At 36.1% G+C, this 25,249-nt stretch overlaps 1 protein-coding gene and 1 long non-coding RNA gene across 2 annotated transcripts in view; both read left to right on the forward strand.

Moving 5' to 3' along the window:
* tmem8b (transmembrane protein 8B) overlaps positions 1 to 25,249 on the forward strand; it is a 128,649-nt gene that overhangs the window by 3,353 nt on the left and 100,047 nt on the right. The gene's annotated exons all lie outside the window — the stretch shown is intronic.
* The window catches only part of LOC107553612 (uncharacterized), an 11,968-nt gene continuing 9,954 nt past the window's right edge, over positions 23,236 to 25,249 (forward strand). Inside the window, exons 1-2 of the long non-coding RNA XR_001604977.1 lie at positions 23,236 to 23,306; positions 23,837 to 23,838. This is a non-coding gene — a long non-coding RNA (uncharacterized lncRNA). The remainder of the gene's footprint in view (positions 23,307 to 23,836; positions 23,839 to 25,249) is intronic.

The following is a 25,249-nucleotide window of genomic DNA, read 5'->3' on the forward strand; positions in this document are numbered from 1 at the left end:
TATATATATATATATATATATACTGTATATATCTGTAAAAAAGTCTGTGGTTAACATTATTTGAAGAGACTTTCATGTTTTGTGTTATAGCTTAAATAGTGTAAACAATTATTATTTTTTTTAAAGTTGTAAATAAAACAAAGAATATAGTAGTGTTTATTTGTATATTCCAGTCTTTCTACTTTGTTAACTTGTGTTACTTGCTTTTTCTTTGTAATTAATTTGGAAAATTACTAGCAATTTCTGAGTGAAAATTGTTTCTACACCATTTTTTCCATGCAGTCATTCCTTAAATATGAATTATGGAGCCACTGTTTTTAAAAATGTAAGTTGTTAAACAAAAGCTACAGTGGCCACAAAGGAAGTTAATTTATGTACTTAACAAATTGTACAATCATTGTGTTCTTTATGCTTTTAAATCACACAACAAGCTTTTCTAACTTTTAGAATTTTTAGCAAATATCAAATTAAAAGATCTTATATAGCCTAGTTGTTACTGCAATGTTGTAAGAAGCCTATTTGTTTATTGTTTGTTTAAAAATACTTTGATTTTGCCATGAAAAAAGCTGTTGATGCTGACAATAATATACAATAAAAATAAAGAAAAATAAAGAAATACATTAAAAAAATTCACTAAAGTTATGAATTTGTGTCATTTATGTCTCTTTAAGTAATGTTAACTGTTTACTCATAAATCAAAACTGAAAACCCATAGGAAATTCCTGAGGAAACCCATGGCTATGCTGTACTTCCTGTGCTATACTATACAAAATTATAAATGTCTCTTCAGTTCCTTTATGTAAGGCCTTATAGTATATAATAGGCGATATAGCCAATGACTACTAACATTTCGTATGAATTTGAAAAATTTCACAAAGTCTTCATGCCTTTGCTTTACACTCCTGTATAACACAGGACAAACATTGACTCCATCAGCTGTCCCCATGCAGTGACGCATATCACCTTTACTCACAAGCAAGTCCGAAATCAATTAAAACGCTGCAAGATGAACAGCGCCACAACAAACCCGCAGGGAGATTTAGGGCTTCATTACTTTGCTCAGTCTGATGAATGCACGTTACTGCTGTCTGACTGATGTGACGCCATCGCATAATTCAATATGCACTGCACCAAGATGCTAATCTCAAAGTCTCCGGTAACTAATGGAAGTCTGCTTTTGTGATGTCTAAATTGTTGAGCACTGTCAAGAAGTTCTTCAGATGGTTGAGTCATGTGTGCATCCGAACTGTGGGAAAATCTTACAGTCAGTTATAAAGATATGGGGGAAAAAGCATTTATAAATAATAAATGGAGCCCTGGATAAACTCTTGAGATTTTTACACATGGAAACCTTCTAGCTTCTCTCTCTGTTCCTCAACATCTTATGATTGGGGCTCCTCCCTTTATTGAGAATAATGTCCTTAGGTCTGTTGCCTTTTATGTAATGAATGCTTAAATTAAATTCTTCTTGCTTTGTCAGAGAAACTGCTAGAAGAAAAGCAGTAATATTCTTCTGAATGTAAGAGCACAATGTGTAGTTGTTAACTGGCACAACCAGACAAAAATCAAAACAAGCTCTTTAAAGTTATATTGCATAAAAATATAATTGCCCGAGAAAGATTTGTGAAAATGGTCACACATGATATGAGTGGTTTCATGTTAAAACCATCTTGAAATTTGTATATTGTTGAAAACTACAGTGATAACTAATATGTCCCGTGCTTAATTTAACACACAGATGGTAGAGTTGCTTTAATCAGGTTGAGTTCAGTACAACATGATATAATTTTACTTTATGCATTTATCCAAAGCGACTTACAGTGCTTTCAGGCTATACATTTTTAGCAGTATGTGTGTTCCCTAGGAATCGAACCCATGAGCTTTTGCGCTGCTAACGCAATGCTCTACCACTGAGCCACAGGAACATATCATGACTTAAAATGTGCTCTACTGGTTGAGAGGCCTGTTGAAGGGATAAGGAGCTTTTTCTACCTGATCTGACACTTAAAAATGAACTGCGTTGGTGTAATCGAATGAAATCTGGTTAAATAATTTAGATTTTGGTTTTTAACTAGACCTATTCATTAGATGTCTTTCCTGTGTATTTGCTCATTGCCTTTGACCTGATAATGTTGAGTTTTTATATTTAAATTTTATATAAAGATTTGTTGTATTTAATATTAAAAACAGCAGAAAAGTTACCATATTCACGTGATATTGTCATAATGTAGGTTTATTTATCTTTCTGCTCTATTTTTTTTTGCTCATAACCTTAGTCATTGCTTGCTGAACATGTGCAGAACAAAACCTGGAACAAAAAACAAGACATTTTCCAGGGTCACCAATTTATCATTTATACTATTTAGCAAGGATGAGTGATTACGATTGAGTCATCATCGTGGAATAATTCAAGACACTTTTTTCCCCCTCCAGTTTGTTTCAGAAACCTATGAAATAGCTGACAGCTCTAAAGATCAGTTTGGCTGTGAAAATAATGTTCAGCAATTTCGCAATACAGTAGTGCACAAAACATCATTAAACAAGTCCACCAAATAGGTGAAATTATGTTGTATAACGGAGTCATTGACAAAATGTAATTGCCAATCACTGTTCAGCAGTTTGTTCGACCAACATTGCATGTTTGTACATTGCAGTCCCGTCTATATATATGCAGAGAACACACATACATATAATATGCAGAGAGAGGATAAAAACACTCACTTCTATGACTTTCAGGAAATACAGCAGGTAATTGATGAAGGCAAAGATGTTCTCGGTTTTAGCCTATTGGTGAAGATTTTACGACTTTATTATATCTGGATCAGACACCCTGTTTGTCATTTATTACTGCCAAGCTATCTTTGCCATGAATCACTACAAGGAACACAAAAAACAGTCAAAACCAAAACAAATTATAAAGCCATCCATTAACTGACACTGACTGCACTTGAGCAAGTGACAGCTGAAGTGATTCTAAACGCTTTCGAGCATAACACCAACATAAAGCGTATTGAGTAGAGAGGAGAATTGCATTATCAGATTGCATTTGTTTTGAGTGCCACCTTCTGATCCAGCGGCTTTATTCAATTTAAACCAGCAATACTCTTCTCTCTATTGTTGGAATGAGAACACAATCGGTGCGATGTACACGACACAGAGGCTCGTGTTCTACTCCAGAGTGCTGGTCTGTCATCCTCTGCTCCTCTCTGTGTGATTTTGGCATTAAGGCCACTTTGCTAATTGCACTCGGCTCGACACATCCGTACCCTTACTGAGTCACCAACTGCTACTAGGGGAAAAGAGCTCTTTACCCATCATCAGGATCTCTTCTGCTTTCTTTTTTTCAATCACACTCTCGTTCCCCATGACACTATATCCTCCAATCCACGCGGCTTGCTGTGAAAGGTTACCGCGACACATTTCTCTCATCCTCATGCAAACATTAATTAGCGGAATCGCCTGAAGAGGAAACTTCTCTTTTCGATTTCGAAAAAGGCTCTGTTCTTGATTACAGAATGTGTTGAGTTCAACAGTTTACAGAAAAAAACAAACATTGAAAATCGTTAACGAGTGGCTTTGCTTTTCTGTTATACAGAAAAATCAGCACATTCCGAATTTCCAATTCGCGTAAGCTGGGTTTTTTGTGATTTGTCTTTCATTTCTTCATGTTTCAGATGAGAAGGATTGATGGGAATTAGGAGAGATCAGGGCCATTAGGAGCACTAATCCACATGTAATCCAGCACCAGCCAAACTAAAGTTTCCTCTGGGAACTTGTGCTACTCTTGGTGGGGAAAAAAAGCACCTGCTTTTGGTCTGCATAAGAGAGAAGGACATGGTGACGGAGTGTGTGTGTGATTATTAAAGGGATAGTTTGTTTTAAAAGTGCGCTCAGTTTTATTCGAAACAGATGAACAAGATTCTGGCAACGTTTTATTACATTGAATGTTGTACTTATCACAACAGTTCAGAAAGTAATTGTCCGGTGAGGAGGTCTAAAAGGTCAGTGCTCTATTGCATTTGAAAATAGAGTACACTACACTAAACCTTACCCTAAACCTAACCGATAAGTACAAAAGCAAATGTGAGATAATAATCCATTTACTGAAGCAGTCATGCCATTTTAGATTGCTTCTACAAGTCTTAGCGCTCTTTTATCATGACTCGTGTTTCACGAGACTCGCAGGGCAATCGCAAGAGCAATGCTATACCAGGCGAGCTACCGAGCAAGTTTACTATACGTCTGAAAAGCCATAAATAGATCTGGTTATATAATGAGAACGTCAAAATGTATTAGTTTATGAGTCATGTACTATGGTAAAAGTGTTTTGGGCTCATAACATAGTAACAAGGAACTGCATGAAAATAAGTGTTTATTTTTCAATAATTTGCTATTGTAATCATAATTTGTGTGAAAAGGAATAAAAGTCGTTGGTGTTTTACTTCTACTAGTGTTCATTTCATTTGGAAACTGCAGTGGATTTTATGTATAGGTACATTTTTGGAGTTTTGCGAAAATCTTAGGACGTTTTTCCAATGAGCCTATGTTAAAACCAGTTCCTGTCACATTAGGTCTTCGAATCATACTGTATATTTACTCTGAAACAGCGAGAGAGGAAGCAAGAGGGAGCGTAAATATGAATGCTGAGAAAGTGACAAGGACAGGAGAGAGAAACGGAGAGAGACGAAAGCGAGAGAGTGAGGCTGACAGCTGCTTTGCCTATGGGCGTCCAGAGCGGCTGGTGTGCTGAGGAGCCTGTTTGCGCAACTGAGGCCTGACAGATCAAATTGCGGACGGATCGTAAATCAAAACAAGCTCTTTAAAGTTATATTGCATAAAAATATAATTGCCCGAGAAAGATTTGTGAAAATGGTCACACATGATATGAGTGGTTTCATGTTAAAACCATCTTGAAATTTGTATATTGTTGAAAACTACAGTGATAACTAATATGTCCCGTGCTTAATTTAACACACAGATGGTAGAGTTGCTTTAATCAGGTTGAGTTCAGTACAACATGATATAATTTTACTTTATGCATTTATCCAAAGCGACTTACAGTGCTTTCAGGCTATACATTTTTAGCAGTATGTGTGTTCCCTAGGAATCGAACCCATGAGCTTTTGCGCTGCTAACGCAATGCTCTACCACTGAGCCACAGGAACATATCATGACTTAAAATGTGCTCTACTGGTTGAGAGGCCTGTTGAAGGGATAAGGAGCTTTTTCTACCTGATCTGACACTTAAAAATGAACTGCGTTGGTGTAATCGAATGAAATCTGGTTAAATAATTTAGATTTTGGTTTTTAACTAGACCTATTCATTAGATGTCTTTCCTGTGTATTTGCTCATTGCCTTTGACCTGATAATGTTGAGTTTTTATATTTAAATTTTATATAAAGATTTGTTGTATTTAATATTAAAAACAGCAGAAAAGTTACCATATTCACGTGATATTGTCATAATGTAGGTTTATTTATCTTTCTGCTCTATTTTTTTTTGCTCATAACCTTAGTCATTGCTTGCTGAACATGTGCAGAACAAAACCTGGAACAAAAAACAAGACATTTTCCAGGGTCACCAATTTATCATTTATACTATTTAGCAAGGATGAGTGATTACGATTGAGTCATCATCGTGGAATAATTCAAGACACTTTTTTCCCCCTCCAGTTTGTTTCAGAAACCTATGAAATAGCTGACAGCTCTAAAGATCAGTTTGGCTGTGAAAATAATGTTCAGCAATTTCGCAATACAGTAGTGCACAAAACATCATTAAACAAGTCCACCAAATAGGTGAAATTATGTTGTATAACGGAGTCATTGACAAAATGTAATTGCCAATCACTGTTCAGCAGTTTGTTCGACCAACATTGCATGTTTGTACATTGCAGTCCCGTCTATATATATGCAGAGAACACACATACATATAATATGCAGAGAGAGGATAAAAACACTCACTTCTATGACTTTCAGGAAATACAGCAGGTAATTGATGAAGGCAAAGATGTTCTCGGTTTTAGCCTATTGGTGAAGATTTTACGACTTTATTATATCTGGATCAGACACCCTGTTTGTCATTTATTACTGCCAAGCTATCTTTGCCATGAATCACTACAAGGAACACAAAAAACAGTCAAAACCAAAACAAATTATAAAGCCATCCATTAACTGACACTGACTGCACTTGAGCAAGTGACAGCTGAAGTGATTCTAAACGCTTTCGAGCATAACACCAACATAAAGCGTATTGAGTAGAGAGGAGAATTGCATTATCAGATTGCATTTGTTTTGAGTGCCACCTTCTGATCCAGCGGCTTTATTCAATTTAAACCAGCAATACTCTTCTCTCTATTGTTGGAATGAGAACACAATCGGTGCGATGTACACGACACAGAGGCTCGTGTTCTACTCCAGAGTGCTGGTCTGTCATCCTCTGCTCCTCTCTGTGTGATTTTGGCATTAAGGCCACTTTGCTAATTGCACTCGGCTCGACACATCCGTACCCTTACTGAGTCACCAACTGCTACTAGGGGAAAAGAGCTCTTTACCCATCATCAGGATCTCTTCTGCTTTCTTTTTTTCAATCACACTCTCGTTCCCCATGACACTATATCCTCCAATCCACGCGGCTTGCTGTGAAAGGTTACCGCGACACATTTCTCTCATCCTCATGCAAACATTAATTAGCGGAATCGCCTGAAGAGGAAACTTCTCTTTTCGATTTCGAAAAAGGCTCTGTTCTTGATTACAGAATGTGTTGAGTTCAACAGTTTACAGAAAAAAACAAACATTGAAAATCGTTAACGAGTGGCTTTGCTTTTCTGTTATACAGAAAAATCAGCACATTCCGAATTTCCAATTCGCGTAAGCTGGGTTTTTTGTGATTTGTCTTTCATTTCTTCATGTTTCAGATGAGAAGGATTGATGGGAATTAGGAGAGATCAGGGCCATTAGGAGCACTAATCCACATGTAATCCAGCACCAGCCAAACTAAAGTTTCCTCTGGGAACTTGTGCTACTCTTGGTGGGGAAAAAAAGCACCTGCTTTTGGTCTGCATAAGAGAGAAGGACATGGTGACGGAGTGTGTGTGTGATTATTAAAGGGATAGTTTGTTTTAAAAGTGCGCTCAGTTTTATTCGAAACAGATGAACAAGATTCTGGCAACGTTTTATTACATTGAATGTTGTACTTATCACAACAGTTCAGAAAGTAATTGTCCGGTGAGGAGGTCTAAAAGGTCAGTGCTCTATTGCATTTGAAAATAGAGTACACTACACTAAACCTTACCCTAAACCTAACCGATAAGTACAAAAGCAAATGTGAGATAATAATCCATTTACTGAAGCAGTCATGCCATTTTAGATTGCTTCTACAAGTCTTAGCGCTCTTTTATCATGACTCGTGTTTCACGAGACTCGCAGGGCAATCGCAAGAGCAATGCTATACCAGGCGAGCTACCGAGCAAGTTTACTATACGTCTGAAAAGCCATAAATAGATCTGGTTATATAATGAGAACGTCAAAATGTATTAGTTTATGAGTCATGTACTATGGTAAAAGTGTTTTGGGCTCATAACATAGTAACAAGGAACTGCATGAAAATAAGTGTTTATTTTTCAATAATTTGCTATTGTAATCATAATTTGTGTGAAAAGGAATAAAAGTCGTTGGTGTTTTACTTCTACTAGTGTTCATTTCATTTGGAAACTGCAGTGGATTTTATGTATAGGTACATTTTTGGAGTTTTGCGAAAATCTTAGGACGTTTTTCCAATGAGCCTATGTTAAAACCAGTTCCTGTCACATTAGGTCTTCGAATCATACTGTATATTTACTCTGAAACAGCGAGAGAGGAAGCAAGAGGGAGCGTAAATATGAATGCTGAGAAAGTGACAAGGACAGGAGAGAGAAACGGAGAGAGACGAAAGCGAGAGAGTGAGGCTGACAGCTGCTTTGCCTATGGGCGTCCAGAGCGGCTGGTGTGCTGAGGAGCCTGTTTGCGCAACTGAGGCCTGACAGATCAAATTGCGGACGGATCGTTTGGATGCTTAGAGGAGGGGAACAAGTCAAAGAAAGAAAGAAAAAGCAGAGAACTTTTCTGCTGTGTCTGCTAGTGTCATCCATCATTCCTCTTATTATCATTAATTATTATCAACGCACCAGAGGCCCATTTACATCAAGCTCACAGAGAGGCAGAGAGGGGATTCCTACACATTCACAGAGCTGCTGCAGTCTGTGTGTGTGTGTGTGTGTGTGTGGGCAAGCATCCTTTTTGTGTCTGCCAACGGTGTTGAGCTTATTTCCAACTGGCCTAGTCAGCGACATCTTGGAGTGTGGTATTTTTGGGCCTTTTCTTTTTTGATTGCTTATGCAATGCCCAAGTGTCACAGGCATTTTCTGCTGCTCCCTTTTAAAAGGTCAAGTCATAATGGCTAAAATGAATGGGCCTGTGTTAACATATGGAAAGATCTGCAATATAAACATGTATGCTTTATAGGGGTGGGAGAAAAAAATCTATCCATCGATGCATCGCGATTCTGTCACGGTGCGTGAGGGGAGATGAAGCGAGGACTCAATCGCTGGAGAAAGGGTATTTTATTTTAGTAAAAAATTAAACAAAAACAAACTCAAACCACCCCGAGGGGGAAAAACAGACAGGCAGAGCTAAAGCTGCACACATGCAGACCCGAAACACACAATGAGAAATGACGGATCAGCACAGGACGGCAGACACAAGGAGAATAAATAGGAACCAAACGAGGAGGCTAACGAGGGAGACACAGGTGGAGCAACTAAAACAATAACGAGGTAACAAGATGGGAGGGGCCAGACAATAGACAGGAGAGAGCACATGGCAACAGACAAACACAACACAAGCCATGTGCTCCCAGAACACAGTCATCTGGTGGCCCTCCTGGGCACACCGGCTGAAGACTGTGACAGATTCTCTCTCCAACGATTCTGGATCGAGTCTGACAATTTCAGAATCGATTCTGAGCTTATAGTTTTTAACCAGATGCGCGAGGACGCTGAGTTTGCTTTAGAAACACCCGTATTCTGATTGCTTCCAATTCCTCACACACATACACCACTCGAACCTTCCATAAAATAATCTTTCATAAAGTTCGGAAAGGTTGAAGTGAATTACAAGGACATTCGCGGGCTTCATTGCACCGGATGCGCGACTCCATGTAATGGTTTAATGCACTTGCGTCTCAAAATGGTTTTATGATGCAAAATTAATGTAAACACAGCCAGTTATGTCTTAAGGGATTAAACGGACAGGACAAACCACATTACTTCTTATATTTCAAAAGAGATCCGTGCGTGAATGCAGCTTATTAGATCTCTCACTGTCTATGATGTCATAGTAAAAAAACATAGTGGGTAAACTAATTAATTAATAAAGGGGGGGGGGGGCATTGTCATAATTGTAGATTTAGTCATTGTCATAATTGTAGATCTGTCTCTTGAGCAATTTTCTAGCAGTTTTATGGGGTTTATTGGTTTTTGTTAACTTTTTAATACTAACAATTGTATTCAAGTGCAGTTTGTTTGTGTGATCATCATTTTTCAGTTATTGGCCATCATATAATTTCCATGTACACAATTCTTCTTTCCAAAATATTACTAAAAAGAATGCTCATCCAGGCTGCATTCATTTGATAAAAAAAGTAAAAAAAAAGTAAAAGTCTTTACTGTCAATTTAATGCATCCTTGCTGAATAAAAGCAAACCAAAAAACAAACAAACAAAAGAAAAACTTACTAACCCTAAAATTTTGATACATACATACACACACACACACACACACAGGTTTGTTTTTGTGAAAGTGGGGACATCCCATAGGCGTAATGGTTTTTATACTGTACAGACCATATATTCTATTGCCCCACACCAACCCTACCCCTAAACCTACCCCTTACAGGAAACTTTGTGCTATTTCAGATTTTCAATACATTCCATTCAGTGTGATTTATAAGCGTTTTGAAAAGTGGGGACATGGGGTAATGTCCTGAAAAGCCACCTTCTCCTTGTAATACCTGTCATACCCATATTAATTGTTTTAGTGCAGTAAATTGTTTCCATTCACAAATTTCAGTGCTTTGAAATAAAAATATCTGAAATCATTAAGGATTTGTAGTTCAGTAAAAATATATTGGTACATGCAGACCTGCAATATAAATGTGTTTTATTGCTGTAATTTAGTAGCAGTAATAATGATTAAAGATGATATTTGCATATATCTCCATTTTTGGAAGCTTTTGGGTATATTAAAAACTACATCTGGACATTTTACATTCCCTGCTGAAAAAAAAAACCCTAAAGTGGCTGGCTGTCTCCCAGCTTGACTAAATTGGTTAAGGTTGTCTTCATTGGTGGTTTAAGAGGGGTTTTTGGGCACTTTTCAGCTGTTCGGTGACCAGCATGGTCAGGCTGGGCAACCATCTATAGACCAGTTTAACACCAATTTGGCCAGGCTGAGAGACCAGCTAAGACTTAGCAAATCACCTTAGGCTGGTTGTGGGTAAGGTGTATGTATACATTTTTAAAATGTATGCATTTATTTATTTTTTGGTCCTGCAGGGTTCTATTTGAAGGAATTCAGTTTTACTAAAAGCATTTTTTGTTTTTTGTAAATCTCTTTTTGACGGGAGTTATACAGATATTCCCTCTAAAAGTAGTGTTGAGTACAAGATCAAAAGTCTGATTCGCCATGTCTTTTTTTAACATTTGTACCATACATATCCTCTAAGACATTTATTCTCTGTGCCTAAAAGCAGAGCCATCCACACTTCCGAACCCTTGCGGTCTGTTTGCGCTGCAGTTGCCGTGGGTCTTTATTCAGCAGATGATGCCTTGAATGATTCATGATGCGAGTAAACTAGGAGGGGCACCATGAGGAAACTCCCCTTGAGGTCTGCCTGTGTCAAAGGAAGGCAAAAGAGGAAATCAATAGGGGAAGATTTCTTCAGACTCTGAGCATAAGGGCATTGCAGGCATCAGAGAGAGAGAGTTAAAATCACTCCAGTGCTGCAGTAAACAGTGTTCAGTGGTTTTGAGTGTAGCTTCATATTTGATCGTTTTACCTTTGATTTTGTTAAAGAAATATTTCAGGTTCAGCACAAGTTAAGGTCCATCGAGAACACTTGTGGTATGTTTACTGATCCATATACATTAAAATACTGCTTCTAAAGTATTGCCACAAGGCGGAAATGAGTGTTAACTATGTTAGTTCGAAAAAAAAAATCGCCTTTTAACCTTTTATGTGTAAAGTTTTACAACTTTGTCATTATGACAATGTAACTCCATAAACCAACTATAAAATGACTGATTTAAACTGTAAAAATGAAATGAATTTTACATTGAATGAGCTTTACATCTCAATTAATACACAAGTAATGCAAAAAATACACAAGTAATAATACAGAAAGTAAAACTGCTGTAAAAATTATTTAAAAGCTTTAAAGCTCAAATAATACACAAGTTTTAACAAAAAATAATGGAACTGCTTTTATAAAATTATAAGCTTTACTTTTTCCCATTCACTTCCATTGTAGGTGCCTCTATTAACCTCTATTTTGTAAATACACTTTTGTTTTGGTCAACATTATGCCACAAATGCTGTCAATTACTAAACTTGTAAATTACCACATTTATATTTCAAACACTTTTTTTTTTTATAGCATTTCAATATTGGATGATTGAAGTGTGTGGGTATTTTTGCACAATTTGCTAGTCCCACAATCTTCAATCAGTCAATAAGACCTCAGCACTCAGCCCACACGACCCAGCAGGCAAACAGTTCTCCAATCTCTAGGCCTCACCACCATCTCGTTTCATAGCCTTTCTGAGTGCCCTCTCAATTGTTCATACCTGATCCTACCTCTCCATTTTCACCCTTGCTAACATTAATATGAAAACCCTCACATCTTCTTTATTACAGTCTTTCACCTTTCAGCAAGGCCACACCGAACTCTCACTGCAGCCCTGCCAAGAAGCTGAAATTGGCTCTCGGTCTTTACCCTGGGTCCTGTCAGGTGCAATATGCCAAACGCCAGAGACACGGCTTCATTTTTGGCAGCAGTAAATGGGCCTGGCAGGCCTGGTCTTTTTATAAGTTTGACAGATGAGGAGTGAACATTAAAGATTTTTTTTTTTAGAAGCAAATCCTTCACCTGTGAGCTTGCACTCAAAACATTGCTACAACACTTGTTTAGAAGGCAATTAACATACCTCTGCTGAGAGAAAGTGTGCCGTTGAGTGCCAGTGTGCTATTTTGGATTTATGCTGTGCCATTTTCACGCTGGTGGCCTTTTCATGTAATATATTTGTTGTAGCGTCTCGACCAATCTGACACACTAATTTTAATTTGATTTAACAAATCAATTATTCATTAGGTGTTCTTTAATGGATTACAGTTGTTTGAGTTTGAGTCAGCCATTCGTATGATAAAAAATAGACATTTGTATGTTTATCCAAGTTGAAATATGAATAGTACATTAAAATAGTTTCAAATCATCCCTTTTGTTCACCCAAAAATGAAAATTCTGTTATCATTTACGTTGTTCAAAACCTGTATGAGTTTAATTATTCCGTTGAACATAAAAGAAGATATTCTGAAGAATGTTGGTAACCGAAGAGTAGCTGGTAGCCATTGACTTGCGTAGTATGGAAAAAAACTATGAATGTCAATAGCTACCAGCAACTTTGGTTTGGTTACCAACACCAACACACACACACACACACACACACACACACACACACACATATCCTAATTACTGCTTGTTAATAGTTAGTAAGGTATATAGAATATGTGCTTATTAAGTACGAATAAACAGCCAAAATTCTAGTAATATGCATGCTAATAAGCAACTAGTTAATAGCGAGAATTGATCAAAATACAAAAGTGTTACCATATGTGTGTGTGTGTGTGTGTGTGCGTGTGTGTGTTATAAAAAGTTTTAATTTGTAAAATCATATTTTTTATGTAATTCTTATATATATTACCCTGCCTTTACATATTATTGTTCAACTAAGCTGTGCCCATTTAGCACTTCTACACAAGGAACTGAAACAATAAAATCCTCCGGGAAAAAGTTTTGTCCATGTGTCTGTCAGAGATTACCAGGCTAGCAGTATATTCAATCAAACCTGTGCCACTTTAGGTTACAGAAACTCAGTAAGCCCCACAACATGGGCAGAGACTTTCCTCATGCTGCTGGAGATCAATGTGACCCCTGGGCTGCTAATCTGCAGACAGCATATCATTGGGCTCTGCGTCGTTCTGTGGGTGTCTTTCTACCCCAGGAGCTTGAGAACATATTAGAAAGGCCGCCATAACACCTCTGACAGATCTGCGCCACAGAGACTGATGGGCTTCACAAGTCATTCGTTTGAAAGCTACTGGATAATAACCAAAATAAACGTCCCTCATAGTCATCTAATTGCATTTCCGAAATGTTATAAATGCCTAATGACCTGCTCTGAACCCTAATAAAATCCTGTGCTGACCTCCCTCTCGGGAGCTACTTAATTGGATTACTTTTTACCCCAATCATCTGCTTCTCATTTCTGTGAAACATCCTTGTCCTTGATTATCTGACATCTTATCTTTTAGTCTGCTACCTCGTAATTTTTTTTTCAAGATGAGATTGCTCGTCTTTCTTGCTGGTTATTGACAATTTCAATTGATCAAAATACAAAAGTGTTACCATATGTGTGTGTGTGTGTGTGTGTGCGTGTGTGTGTTATAAAAAGTTTTAATTTGTAAAATCATATTTTTTATGTAATTCTTATATATATTACCCTGCCTTTACATATTATTGTTCAACTAAGCTGTGCCCATTTAGCACTTCTACACAAGGAACTGAAACAATAAAATCCTCCGGGAAAAAGTTTTGTCCATGTGTCTGTCAGAGATTACCAGGCTAGCAGTATATTCAATCAAACCTGTGCCACTTTAGGTTACAGAAACTCAGTAAGCCCCACAACATGGGCAGAGACTTTCCTCATGCTGCTGGAGATCAATGTGACCCCTGGGCTACTAATCTGCAGACAGCATATCATTGGGCTCTGCGTCGTTCTGTGGGTGTCTTTCTACCCCAGGAGCTTGAGAACATATTAGAAAGGCCGCCATAACACCTCTGACAGATCTGCGCCACAGAGACTGATGGGCTTCACAAGTCATTCGTTTGAAAGCTACTGGATAATAACCAAAATAAACGTCCCTCATAGTCATCTAATTGCATTTCCGAAATGTTATAAATGCCTAATGACCTGCTCTGAACCCTAATAAAATCCTGTGCTGACCTCCCTCTCGGGAGCTACTTAATTGGATTACTTTTTACCCCAATCATCTGCTTCTCATTTCTGTGAAACATCCTTGTCCTTGATTATCTGACATCTTATCTTTTAGTCTGCTACCTCGTAATTTTTTTTTCAAGATGAGATTGCTCGTCTTTCTTGCTGGTTATTGACAATTTCATCCGCATTGCTCTGCATCAAAAGAGAGAAAGGAAGCACATTATGAGGGCCAAAAACCAGCCAGATCTCATTATTCGTAGGCATTTGATATATACACTGAAAAGTACAATATGGACATTTTCACATAATTTAAAACGTATTTACGTATGCACAGCTCTAGAAATGTAAAAATATTTTTCAGTCCCCTTTTATTATATATAGCATCTATATTACAATTGATAAATATCTTTGTATAGTTATATTTTACTATTTTATAGATATATTTTTTAAATTTGCCACCAGAAATCTCACAGAAAATAGTGAAAATTAAGTAATTGTGTTAATTAAAATATGGTGTCATGGATTTAAATACAATAAACCCTAATTCCTTTAATTCAATATTCAATTAGCTAACAGAATTTGTAGATATTTGTAAAATTTGTTTTAATGCTTACATTTTAGATGCTGTCAGTGCATTAATAATGTATGATTCACTGTCTGTACAAACCTTTAAAAATGCATACACTTAAAAAAAATGTGGGATCAGTACGTTTTTTTTTAGTTTTTGAAAGAAATTTATACTTATTTTTTAGCAAGAATGCATTAAATTGATCAAAATTTGTATTTAGAATAAACACTGTTTTTTTGCATATAAATGCTGAACTTCATGTTCTGAATTCTGAAAAATTGAGCAGCTTTTCAACTTTAATAATAATAATTATAAATGTTTCTTGAGCACCTAATCAGTATATCACAATGATTTCTGAAGGATCATGTGACACTGGAGTAATGACTGCTGAAAATACAACTTTGCCATTACAGGAATAAATTAAATTGTATCTTTTTTTAATAATAGAAAAACTGCACTTTTTTGCCATTTCCAAAAATGTTGGTACAAATTGAACACTCGTAGAGTTGCCATTCAAATGCAATCACATTTTTTTTTAAAGAGAAATGGTCATTGGCTTGTCTGAAAAGTCAAACTAAGGTAAAAAGCTTCCTTTTCCCCACTTTATGATGGTTGCATTCCATGTTTTCAGATGCACAGCTGGAGTATTAAAACCAATTGTGCCATAAAGTTTATTTACAGAGCACTGGGTTAACACCGGTCATAAATGGCAAATCAAATTTACCCTTAGTTTTACACCAGCTTTGAGAGTACTTATCGACGTGTGCTCTCTGCCTCCTCGTTGCAAAGGTGCATCTTAATGAATCACTCTGCCATTGAGCATAAATTACCATCCTGTGCAGATCTGTGCATTTAAGGTCTTAAAAGATGTCCTGCTATAAGTACAAATCAATATGCCCTCACCTCCACTTTTTAACTGTTGCACATCCAGTATTCTGTTTGTATTAAAGAGGTCATATGAGGCTATTTTAAACATCATTATTTTGTGTATTTGGTGTAACAGAATATGTTGACATGCTTTAATGTTCAAAAAACACATTATTTTTCAAATACTGTACATTATTGAAGGTCCTCTATGCCCCACCTCTCTCAAACACGTTGTTTTCAACAAAGCCCCCTTCTTTGACAAGCGCAGTCTGCTCTGATTGGCCAGCTGACCCAGTGCATTATGATTGGCCGAACCCCACAAGCACGTGTCGGAAATGTAACGCCCCTTACCATAATCGCAAGCTTCAGCTTTCAAAGTAAATATCACGACAGTTAATAATTCGTTAGTTTTACCATCAGTTCAAGCCGAAAGGGCAACAGAGTTTTGACAGGCAGTTCACTCTCCTGTGATGTGACCCTGTTCCCCTCACACACACACACACACACACACACACACACACACACACACGCGACACGTTACTCTGCGCTGCGCAAAACTCTGAACAGTCAATAGCAAATACTTAAACTAATAACAAAACATACTTACAGTCGCTGATTCAGAAGCTCCAGATTGTCATAGCAAAGTCAGAATTGACCCCTTTTTTTTTTAGAAATAGCCTTTGTGCACAGCCAGCCTTGTACTCTTCTAGGTTCAAAAAACTGTCATCCATAAAATGCGTTGCACAAATTCGAACATCTGGGTTGTGCTGTTCTGTTGTAAATAAATCTTAACCAATGATTCCTAATTGCATCTACTTCCAGAAGGCCAAATAATGTGCTTTTGCTTTCGTACTGAAACACACAGCGTCTCCCTGACATGGCTTTATCAACATGACTGCTGTTCCTGAAACCACGCCATCTTTCTTTGCGTGCACATTTGGGCGGCATTATGCTAATATTTCCACATAGTGACGTAGACATGTGGGGGCGTGTTAGAACAAGCCGTTTTATGTAGGCGTGGTTGACTCTTAACTTTTATAAAGAATATCTCTTTGGATTTGAGACTTTAGTCTTTGCAACTTTACAGATCTTCTTTATGCACCAAGAGCTTGTAACACTCCAAAGATCATATGACCCCTTTAACTAAATTAACCTTTCTTTTCTATATGGTTTTGATAATCGCAGAGCAGGCTTGGGTTAAGTATCTTCTTTGTCTTATAAAACAAAGAAAGGCTTTGAAGTTAGTTAAAAAGATGATGTCCTTCACTGAATTGCACATACACTGTAGCTGATGTTGGCCTTGCTAGTCTATGAAAAAAAATCCTTCAGCTTCCAGTCAAAACATTACAGGTACAAAAGGCATGAATATTCTGGTTACATAAAAGTATGGAAACATGAATCTGACCTGTATAAAAACTTTTTTTTTTCACCAAGTTATATCCAGAAAAGCACCTTTCCATCTTGCTGACGAGTCCATGTTTTCCTGTGCCCTTATCTTTTCCTTTGGCCGAGTGTCTCTCTTTCTCTTATTTAACTCTGGCCATATATCACTACATCAATTCTGAGCAGGTTGCCATGCAACACAATGGCACAGATGGTTTCTCTATGTGTACGTCTTTGACAAACAGGTGATGAAGTGGAGATTCAGAGCTTCTCTGATATGAATGTTGAATTTTTTCTGTAATGCCTGCGAACTGAACAATGATGAACTTATAAACAACTAGGTGGGTGCCATGCGTCTATATATATACAGGTGCATCTCAATAAATTAGAATGTCATGGAAAAGTTCATTTATTTTAGTAATTCAACTCAAATTGTGAAACTCGTGTATTAAATAAATTCAATGCACACAGACTGAAGTAGTTTAAGTCGTTGGTTCTTTTAATTGTGATGATTTTGGCTCACATTTAACAAAAACCCACAAATTCACTATCTCAACAAATTAGAATACTTCATAAGACCAATAAAAAATTTTTTTTAGTGAATTGTTGGCCTTCTGGAAAGTATGGTCATTTACTGTACATGTACTCAATACTTGGTAGGGGCTCCTTTTGCTTTAATTACTGCCTCAATTCGGCGTGGCATGGAGGTGATCAGTTTGTGGCACTGCTGAGGTGGTATGGAAGCCCAGGTTTCTTTGCACAATAAAGAAATGGCCACATGGACACAACCTTACAGAAACCTAGCTAGATAGGCAGTTGCAGACTGAAGCATTTGATCTACTCTGACATTTACTTTGCGATTCCTGCTTGTCAACTTTTTAAACTTTTCAAATAATATCTAGCTGGCTGACATTAGAGGTTTTGCTGAAATGGCAAGAATGATTTGTGATAGCCTTGGTATCTGTAAGATGCTTTGTTATGTATGGCATCATCATTTTTCCAGACTTAGATTATCTGGAATATAATTACTGTATAATTACGCATACTTTTCTCTAATTATTAATCATATTTATAATAAAATACAAATATTTGTATGTGTGAAAAGTGTATAATAAAGTTTAAACATATTAACTAAACTAATAAATGTAAAAAATATACATTTAAGATTAGAAATTATAAATGTAAATAAATGATTATAAATTTAAATTACCACTAAATCTTTCCTTTCCTAAAAAATTTTTTTGTTTTGTTTTGATTTGACGGCAAGAAGTCCTAACTACTGTCTCAACTTTATTGGCAGGTAGATAAAAATCCTTACTGTTGTAATATATTCTTTATCTGAAATGTGTAATGTTTTTGTATGTTATTATAATATAAACCTTTGATTTAACTAGCAGGCTGAAATTGCATTTAGTGAAGCATCTGGCTCAAAATAAGATAAGGATACAGTTTTAGCCTCATTTAAAGATAATCTTTGAAGTCTTGAAGCCAAAAATAGAGAGTAGTTGCTGAACAAATACAAAGTGAGTTTTTGCTCACTGCCAGGCTGTGCTTTTGATAATAATAATAATAAAAAAAACAAGCTGTCACCAAATTATGATAAAGAATTCAGACACTGGGAATGCTTATCTCCTCAACTACTTTGGAACTTCACTTGTCACTTGCCGTTAGTAACTCTCAACTGTTCGTCCCAGCCATTATTAATGATTACATTTCATATGCAGCTTCTTATGTATTTGCATATGCTATGGAAATTCTCCTGGCAGTCACAAACAACTCTTTGTTCTATCGTTGTACATAGCTTTTCCATTTTTCAATTTATGCTTATTTATTTATTTTGGTTATTTATTTATTCAATTTTGTTTTCTCTAGGACAGGATCCCAGAGAGAGTCCGTTTTTGTTGTCATTTTATAATGAGCACACTGTTGATGTCTTCACATTTAATAGATCAGTCTGAATCATTTAAATGGCATATTATTTATGCGCCTTTATATAGTGTACACACCAAAACATGCTTACCGGGCAGAGTTTCTATCAGTACGGTGAGCCAGGTGGTAGCCTCGGGTTGTCCAATCGGAACACTGCAGGGAGACAACGTTTTATCTTCCCCTCAGCGTAGTGAGTGTTTCTGGGGAAATGGAAACAAGGTTTTGCCAAAGGACAAGAGCTGCAATTCGACATGTGTTGGCAAGGTCATCGTCTCTCAGGGACAGCACTGGTGCATGCCTGGAGTACGAGACAAGCTTGTACCAAGGTGGAAATGATGTAAAGTAGCTATTTTGGCTTCTCTGCATAACAGGAGCATTGCCACTGCCTGACCAGGGATGGCACGTGGACTTTCATCCAGGTCCCACAGTTCCCCCTACTGTTCTTTCTTCTGGTTTTGCTTAATCCTTGTGTGCTCTCTGACCTAGTTTGAAACTCTTGACTCGATTTGATTCATCCCTGCACTCAGTGTGAGCTGTTTATCCTCAAAAAGAGTACTTTTTTATTTTTGGAAGCAGTGAGAAATAATCACTGGTTTGACAATGTCAATGTTTTACGCTAAGATTAAAGACTTTCACAATTTACCTTTGGCATGCAAACATCCCCTTATAAACGTATTCACATTTAACTCCTGTGTATCAAGCAGATTAGTACTATCATTTCAGCTAGATAGATGGAGTAGACACTAAGCGGAAGTTATCACACTGTGAAGGCGATATTTGCATGATCAATGAGTTTAAATGGAAAAAGACTTTATACTTCTTTGTAGAAATATAACCTCAGGTTTTCAAATTGAGGGTTGATTGACACTAGGGATGCACCAAAATGAAAATTCTGTGCCGAAACCGAAAATTCTGGATGCACTTGGCTGAAAACCGAAACCGAAAATGCTTTTTAATAATTATTTATTATTTTATTAAATAATATAAAATAATTTTGTAAGACTTTTTAATTTAACTCAATCATTTTAATGATATTGAATTTAAAAAATACAAGCCAATAAAATAACCACACTTTTATTGAAAGTAAAATAATAAAATTGGACAGAAAATATATTAATATTGAATATCAATATATTATTTTTATTCAGTTCAGTGCAACAGAATCAGATTCAACTAGGACTGCACAAGTAATCTTTCAAAGCGACAATTAATCATTCAAAGTCCACTTATGTTATTCTGCGCGCTTAAGAATAATACCATGAAAGATAAACCATGCATATTTTTACTTTTTTTATTTAAAGAAGAAACCAATCCAATGTTAATACTATAGAAAAGCAATAAAAGGTAGTTAGAGTGTTTTCATCTAAAAAATATGGCATGCGGTTGCTTCAAACAATGGTATAAATATCATTCAATGTAAATTGTGATAATCGTAATTAATAATCGCAATTACAATTTCAAAGGAATAATCAACAATTATGATTTTTGCCATAATCGTGCAGCCCTAGATTATCCAAATTATGTATAGTCCTACAAAGCTATTATTATCAGTGCACGTGAGCAGAGCATAGCGTCACGAGAGGGTAGCGTCATTGTACCAGCGTTGCCCAGCACAGCTGTACTACACAATGTTACAGTACACTAGCACTACAAACAGGAACAAGCATACTACATAGAAATTTCCTGTCAGCGTGTTATTTGAGCGGACTTTGCTTTTCTGGTGAGCATGAGTGGTACACGAGTGGAGCGTTCACATGGGCCGTGAGCAACTCAGTGGAACGCACATTCATAGAGTGGAATATTGACGAAACCTGCGCGCTGAACACTGCTGGGCAGTGCGGCGTGCCATATATTTTCTGCTCATATTCTTGGCCATTTTTTCTCTTTTGGCCAAAAAACGAAAATGCCATTTTCGGTGGCCGAAATTTCGGTGCATCCCTAATTGGCACATTATTCAATGGGTTTGCTGCATTACTGTCATGATTTTAAAGGAATAGTTCACCCAAAAAAGAAATTCTATCATTGTGCCAAACCTCTATAAATTCTTCCAATTTTTTCATTAAAGACAAATGTCAAGCTCCTAAAATGCAAAAAAATAAAAATAAATAAAAACTATCAGTATGATGTTACTCTCAAATATTGTGAGACTAATTTCAGTATGCAATATTCAAATTCACAAATGTTATCATCCTCTTGAACTCAATTTTGGGTTAACTATTCCTAATGTGGTGAAAAGGGTAAGCTCGGTGAGATAATGGGAAATGACTTTATTCAATAGTTGTATTGAAAAATACTGACAGACTATGAGTCTGTGTATTAGTGGGGGATTTTTCAGTGACTCTTTCTGCAGGTTACATTGTTATGGGGTGGCGCCACTAAATACAATAAATGTATTTGCTCAAACACTGATTCATTCAGGAACAAAACAAACTGAATTGTTCAGTCAACAGATTTGTTCAATAACACTGCTTCATTCAAAAATAATACACTTAACTGTCATTATGAATGAATTACTGAATCATTTGCTCAAACTATTCTTGCAAACAATGATTCATTTAGGAATGAAACAATCGTCTTTATACGTGAGTCATTCAATCATTCTTTCAAACTATTTGTTTATTGGACGGTTCTTTTAACCAAATCATTAAAAAAAAAAAAAACTGATTAATTAAAAAAAATGAACTGGCTAACTGTCTTTTTGAATATGTCAGTTCAGTCAAACGCTGATTAATTTAGGAACAAATCAATTGACTGTCCTAGTGAGTGAGTCATTGAATAATTTGCTCAACCGATTTGTTCAAAAATAAAACACTGTCTTCCTAAATGAATGATTGAATTATTTGCCCAACCAATTCATTCTAACACTGACTCATTTATGAACTAAACAATCGACTGATTCATTCAGAAACACCACTAGTTTACTTTGAGTATGTTTATGTTGGTAGCAAAAATAGAGTAAATTAAATTTATGAGCAAATGTTAGTTACACAATATTAACCTCTTATTTATTATTATTGTGTAAATATTATTATTTCATAAATAGTTGCTGCAGAAACAGGACATGATGCTTACCTTTAATGAAGCGATGCTAGAGGAGGTCAGCTGCATGCAGTATCTTTATTCTTGGACATTTTGCTTGCCAATAACAAAACCACAACACAACATACTGGCAGAGGCAGCTTGGTGTGTCTTCATGTTTGACTATTATTATAGTAAGCTGCAACCCCGGTCATAAATCCTCATGAAGGTGAATATCGATTTGAAGGAGAGATGGAGTGAGACTGATGGCCGTTTTCATGTCAAAGCCCTTGGCTGGGCTCTGCAAGCAGTGCAATAACACGAATGGTCCAGTTTATCAAACCACCCTCCCCTTCATATCATGGCCTGTTTATCACCTTGGCCAGCCTCATAAAGACAGAGCTTCATCCTCTCTTTCCTGTGCCAGCTCAGTTCAGTGACCTCCAGCTCTCAGCGACAGTCACATACACTTACAGGGTAGTCTCATTTGAATAGGAGTTTCACAGCCAAGCAATCAATGAATGTTATATGTCATATGTACACTTAGATATGGCCTTTTACATATAGCAGTAAATATAGCACACACCACTCATTGTAATGTGGAATAAACACATTCTTTTAAAAAATGCTTATGCCAATTTGTACAGTTAATTACCAATTATGTTTATAGTATATTTTTATTTTCAGACTAGTATCTGACTAAATGGGTGACTTTTATATGAAATAACAATGCATGTACCAACACTAGAGAATTTCGGTCTTTAGAGAACATCTGGTCTGTTTAGGGTTTTATATAGTATACTAGGTTTTATTTGGGTCAAGTAATCCATCTTGAAGTTTTTCAATTCGTGTTGTCTAGCAGTGGTGCAAAAAATCAATTGCTTTTTTAAGAAGTCAATTCCACCATCCATTTCAGGATATTTGTCGATAATTGAGTGGCCATGGACTATTTCCCCACCAAATGGAGGAAGCACTCACCACTAAGTAACCATATAGAGAAGGACAGTCTGTTTGTTTGGTTTCTTGTCCATGAAAGCAGATATGTCTGTGTTGCATGATAAGGATATATTAAACCATAGCAACATATTCCAGGAAAGAGCCCCAGCACAGAGACATTACAATCTTATTTTGTGTGATCCTTATAATAGAGTCACTGTCTTTGACGTACACTTTAGGTAATAATATGTACTTTTATGGTACTAATATACACCCTTTAAGAGTAAATAAGCAACAGTGACAATTTTTGTACTTTTTGTACTTAAATTATTTATTTTATTAAGAGTTAAACTTAGATTTTTGATTAATTTTTGGTCACTACAAATTGAAACCACAATTTCTGTAATTTCATAAATTTTTGACTTTACTATTATTCTTAGGAAGTGGGAAAAAAAGTAGTATGTAAAACCTTTTCACAAACTATTGAAACTGTATAATAGTTTTTTTTTTAAATTGTCTTCACTCAAAATGAAATGGCATATTACACATCTCACTCATTTTAATTGCTTATTTATGATGGGTATATATGCTCTATATTGTATCTAACTCTAGCACTTTCTATTCTATTTTAATTCTACGTTATCTTCTTTTTTTATTTAAATTTTTTTAAAATATACTTTTCTATTAAATTTTTTCTATTCTATCTACTTGTTTTTCTTTGTGTGTGTGAGGACAGTTCTGAATAATGTCCTGTTTTCATGTGACAATGTGGACTTTTTACATTTACATCAGTTGCAATTAACATTGAAAACTCAGCTTTTTATCAGAAGTACATAGACCCTATACTGCATTATGTAAAAGTAACATAAATTGTGTGCAAACTTGTATGCATTTGTTACTACAGAATGAAACACAACTAGAAGTTACAGCATTCATAAAATGTCAAAAAGCAGGAAAGAAAAAACAAACACAACATTTTGTTTTTGCAAGTTTTTAAAATAAGAATTATCCTTGCACTTTGAGGCCACATTAGTTTAGGTTTAGCAGACGGGTGCTCAGTCAGAAGGCTGAACATTAGCTGCCTCCACAAATATCAGTCTATCCTATATCACTGCTGCGCCATAATTATACGCTCTGAGTGAGCACTGCACTATTTTTGGGGTGAGCTAATAAGTAGCACATTAGTAATGATCCATTTACTACCAGACAAGCAAATGTTACTGTGTTAATAGTCGTAAGCTCATAGCTGTAAAGTCGTTTTTAAATGATGTTGCTCTATGTTCATGGTGAAGACAGGAATATGCAGAACAGACCAGGTGTTTTATTCTTTTTTTGTGCTGTGGCATCATCAGTCATATGATGCTGAGAACAAAAAATTAATTATAAGTGGTTCATATATCAATGCATATCTACATATCATACCAAAATGTGTCCTATAGATGTAGTTCAACACATGCAATTGATGAAAATAAGTTAATTAAAAGTATAAAATGTTCTTTACTGATAAGATCGTAAGTCGATAAAATGGTATAAACTGTAATATTGTGAAATATTCTTGCAATTTTAAATACCTGTTTGCTATTTTAATATATTGTAAAATGTCATTTATTCCTGTGATGGCAAAGCTGAATTTTTAGCACAGATAATATTCTGATACAAATTCTGATAATAATACTGATTATAATACACTGGTTCTCAAGAAACATTTATTTTTATCAAATAATAAAAATATCACCTTCATAATCATGACATGACACCTACATAATCATGACATGACACGTGTCATGAATATGAATGGTTTTTATGCATGTTTATGACAACTGTCATTAAGTGTCATTCACTCAGTTATGCAATTTTTAATGCAAAGATGACAGTTTTTTTAGATGTCTTTGTTATGGGCTATGGTTAGGGGTAAGGTCAAATAATGTCATATTTGCATTACAAATGACATAACTGAGCGAATGACACTTAATGACAGTTGTCATAAACATGCATAAAACCTCCTTCATATTCATGACATGTGTCATGTCATGATTATGAAGGTGTCATGTCAGTCTTATGCACACCCCTTCAAGTAAAGTGTTACCCAACATTCACTTAGAATAGAATAGAATTCTTTTGTAACAAATTTCCTTATTGTCACTTTTAATCAATTTAATAGATCCTTGCCTACCTGGTCTCATGGCATAAATGTACCTGGGTGCACTTTTTTAGCGAGATGCGAAATACGTACCAATAAG

Source organism: Sinocyclocheilus grahami, unplaced genomic scaffold (genome assembly GCF_001515645.1).
Source record: "Sinocyclocheilus grahami isolate Dianchi unplaced genomic scaffold, SAMN03320097.WGS_v1.1 scaffold475.1, whole genome shotgun sequence".
NCBI lineage: Eukaryota > Metazoa > Chordata > Actinopteri > Cypriniformes > Cyprinidae > Sinocyclocheilus > Sinocyclocheilus grahami.